Source organism: Triticum aestivum, chromosome 1A, assembly GCF_018294505.1.
Source record: "Triticum aestivum cultivar Chinese Spring chromosome 1A, IWGSC CS RefSeq v2.1, whole genome shotgun sequence".
In the NCBI taxonomy this organism is placed as follows: domain Eukaryota; kingdom Viridiplantae; phylum Streptophyta; class Magnoliopsida; order Poales; family Poaceae; genus Triticum; species Triticum aestivum.
The window spans coordinates 61,174,237-61,178,901 of NC_057794.1; positions in this window are offsets into that span (position 1 = coordinate 61,174,237).

A 4,665-nucleotide genomic window follows, 5' to 3' on the forward strand; every position below is an offset into this window, starting at 1 on the left:
GCCAACTGCTATCACCTGCTTGATCATTGCCTCCCCCGGGGCCTCCACACAAGCACGGTGCTGGTGCATGGGTCCGTCCCTGCCACGCCTACAAATCTGAGCGGTCGAGCTCTGGCTCGCGGCATGCCCCGCGCACGTCACCTCACCAGGCCCTCAGTGCCTTCTCCTCATCCAGAGCAACCAGCGGCAGGCTGACAACTGTAACGGCAAACCGTGTTTCTTCTTGTGCATGTTCACAGGGACCCCGTGGGAAGGATAGCAGGCGGCACCGCGAGTCTCCTGTTCTCTCGTGCAATTCGCTTGCGCGTTAAAAGGGGGGCTCCTGAGCATCGCGAGTCAGGAGCTCTTACTGGCTCTCTAGCCCTCACCCCCGGCCTTGACCATGACATCGCGACCTGGCATACCAGCGGCGGCTGAGCTCGCTCGAGGGCCGGGACCTGAGGACGTAGAGCAAATAAGGAGAGCATGAGGGGAGGGAAACTCGTATGGGCCAGCCTAGCTATGTCGCACGAGTAGGCGTGCAGCCCTAGCACAACGTCAGGAGTCGCCACGAGATCAACGAGATAAGTCCCGCACTCGGATTGGCTAAATGTTTGGGCCTAATGGTCACTCACGCCTTGCCGCAGCCCCGTTGCGGCCACGTCAACTCCCTTTCTCGCCTTACCATGGCTGCTTGAGCGCTAACGGGACCTCCTAAGCATCTCGCCTCAGGGGCTCTTACTAGACCTCGGGCCGCACACCTCCTGGCCTTGACCATGGCACGCGACCTGGCATACCAGCGACGGATGTAGCCTACCTGGGGACCGGGACCTGTCGGCGTAGAGCAACAAGCTATCGCGAGGAAAGAAAGGGGTGACCGAGCCTTAACGGGATATGCGTTCACCAAATTCTCATAACAGGGAAGATAAGCACAAAAGACATTACGGACCTTACATGCCCCCACGGGGTAATTCATGATTCATTACAGGAAATAAAAGCCGATACTAAGGGGAATCCTATCTACATCCTATTGGGGATAGTAGCAGAAAATTAAAATTTTCTACGCATCACCAAGATCAATCTATGGAGTAATCTAGCAACTAGGGGAAGGAGAGTGCATCTACATACCCTTGTAGATCTCTAAGCGGAAGCGTTGCAAGAACGCGGATGAAGGAGTCGTACTCATAGCGATTCAGATCGCGGTTGATTTCGATCTAAGCGCCGAACCATGGCGCCTCCGCGTTCAACACACGTGCAGCCCGGTGACGTCTCCTACGCCTTGATCTAGCAAGGGGGGAAGGAGAGGTTGGGGAAGACTCCGTCCAGCAGGAGCACGATGGCGTGGTGGTGGTGAAGGAGCGCGGAACTCCAGCAGGGCTTTGCCAAGCACTACGAGAGACGAGGAGGGAGAGAGGTAGGGCTGCGCCAAGAGGGAGATAATCTCGCGTATGTTGCAGCCCCCAATACCTCAAGTATATATAGGGGAAGGGGAGGGGCTGCGCCCCCATCTAGGGTTCCCTTTGTCCATCGATACGATACTTACCCGAGATTCGATCGTTGGTATCCCGATACCTTGTTCAATCTCGTTACCGGCAAGTCTCTTTACTTGTTCCGTAACACATCATCCCGTGATCAACTCCTTGATCACATTGTGCACATTATGATGATGTCCTATCGAGTGGGCCCAAAGATACCTCTCCGTTTACACGGAGTGACAAATCCCAGTCTCGATTCGTGTCAACCCAACAGACACTTTCGGAGATACCTGTAGTGAACCTTTATGGCCACCCAGTTACGTTGTGACATTTGGTACACCCAAAGCATTCGTACGGTATCCGGGAGTTGCACAATCTCATGGTCTAAGGAAATGATACTTGACATTAGAAAAGCTTTAGCATACGAACTATACGATCTTTAAGCTAGGCTTAGGATTGGGTCTTGTCCATCACATCATTCTCCTAATGATGTGATCCCGTTATCAACGACATCCAATGTCCATGGCCAGGAAACCATAACCATCTATTGATCAACGAGCTAGTCAACTAGAGGCTTACTAGGGACATGGTGTTGTTTATGTATCCACACATGTATCTGAGTTTCCTATCAATACAATTCTAGCATGGATAATAAACGATTATCATGAACAATGAAATATAATATAATAATAACTAATTTATTATTGCCTCTAGGGTATATTTCCAACAGTCTCCCACTTGCACTAGAGTCAATAATCTAGTTCACTTCGCCATGCGATTAACACTCACAGGTCACATCGCCATGTGACCAACATCCAAAGAGTTTACTAGAGTCACTAATCTAGTTCACATCACTATGTGATTAATACTCAATGAGTTCTGGGTTTGATCGTGTTATGCTTGTGAGAGAGGTTCTAGCCAACGGGTCTTGCCATATTCAGATCCCTATGTATTTCCCAAAACTTTATGTCATATCGTAGATGCTGCTACCACGTTCCACTTGGAGCTATTCCAAATTGTTGCTCCATTATACGTATCTGGTATCTCTACTCGGAGCTATCCGGATAGGTGTTAAGCTTGCATCGACATAACTCTTTACGTTGAACTCTTTATCACCTCCATAACCGAGAAACATTTCCTTATTCCTCTAAGGATAATTTTGACCGCTATCTGGTGATCTACTCCTAGATCACCTTTGTACCCTCTTGCCAGACATGTGGCAAGGCACACATCAGGTGTGGTACTTCAGCATGGCGTACCGTATAGAGCCTATGACAAGAGCATAGGGGATGACCTTCGTCCTTCCTCTTTCTTCTGCCGTGGTCAATCTTCGAGTCTTACTCAACTTCACACCTTAGAACTCAGGTAAGAACCCCTTCTTTGACTAATCTATTTTGAACTCCTTCAAAAACATGTCAAGGTGTGTGTTCTTTGAAAGCACCATCAGGCGTCTTGATCTATCTCTATAGATCTTGATGCCCAATATGTAAGCAGCTTTATCCAGGTCTTCCTTTGAAAAACACTCTTCAAACAACCGTTTATGCTTTCCAGAAATTCTACATTATTTCGGATCAACAATATGTCATCCATATATACTTATCAGAAATGTTGTAGTGCTCCCACTCACTTTCTTGTAAATACAAGTTTCTAACAAACATTGTATAAACCTAAAAGCTTTGATCACTCCATCAAAGCATATATTCTGATTCCGAGATGCTTGCTCTAGTCCATAGAAGGATTGCTGGAGCCAGCATACCTTTTAGCATCTTTAGGATCGACAAAACCTTCTATTGCATCACATACAACTTTTTCTTATGAAAACTCGTTTTGACATCCATCTTTCAGATGCTAACATGATTTCGACGGACTTAAGCATCGCTACGAGTGAGAAATTCTCATCGTAGTCAACTCCTTGAACTTGTGAAAAGACTCTTTCCCATAAGTCGAGCTTCATAGACGGTAACATTACCGCCCACGTCCGTCTTCTTCTTAAAGATCCATTTATCTCAATGGCTCGCTGATCATTGGGCAAGTCCACCAAAGTCCATACTTTGTTCTGATACATGGATCCTATCTCGGATTTCATGGCTTCTAACCATTTGTCGGAATACGGGCCCACCATCGCTTCTCCATAGCTCGTAGGTTCATTGTTGTCTAACAGCATGATATCTAAGACAAGATTACCGTACCACTCAGGAGTAGTACATATCCTTGTAGACCTACGAGGTTCGATAGCAACTTGATCCGAAGCTTCATGATCACTATCATTAACTTCCTATTCAACAGACGTAGGCTCCACAAAAAACATCTTTCTGTGTTGCATCACTCTATGGTTGAAGTAAAGGTTCGGCAACCTCATCAAGTTCTATCTTCCTCCCACTCAATTCTTTCGAGAGAAACTCCTTCTCGAGAAAGGACCCGTTCTTAGCGACAAACAATTTGCCCTCGGATCTGAGATAGAAGGTGTACCCAACTGTCACCTTTGGGTATCCTATGAAGATGTGTTTGTCCGCTTTGGGTTCGAGCTTCTCCGGCTGAAGCCTTAAGCATCGCAGCCCCAAACATTAAGAAACGACAACTTTGGTTTCTTGCCAAACCAATGTTCACACGACGTCATCTCAACGGACTTAGATGGTGTCCTATCTAAAGTGAATGCAGCTATCTCTAACGCATATCCTCAAAATGAAAAATGGTAGATCGGTAAGAGGCATCATAGATCGCACCATATCTCATAAGGTTCGATTATGACGTCCGGACACACCATTTATCTCTGGTGTTCCAGGTGGCTTCAACTGTGAAACAATTCCACAATGTCTTAAGTGATTGCCAAACTCATAACTCGGAAATTCTCATCGATCAGATCGTAGGAATTTGATCTTCTTGTTATGATGGTTCTTAAATTCACTCTCAAATTGCTTGAACCTTTCAAACGTTTCAGACTTGTGCTTCAATAAGTAAATATACCTATATCTACTCAAATTGTCAGTGAAGATGAGAAAATAGCGATATCCACCGCACGCTTCAATTCTCATTGGATCACATGCATCAGCATGTATGATTTCCAATAAGTCACTTGCCCATTTCATTGTACCTGAAAACGGGGTCTTAGTCATCCTGCCCATGAGGCATGGCTCGCATGTGTCAAGCGATTCAAAATCAAGTGACTCCAAACATCCATCGACATGGAGTTTCTTCATGCATCTTACGCTAA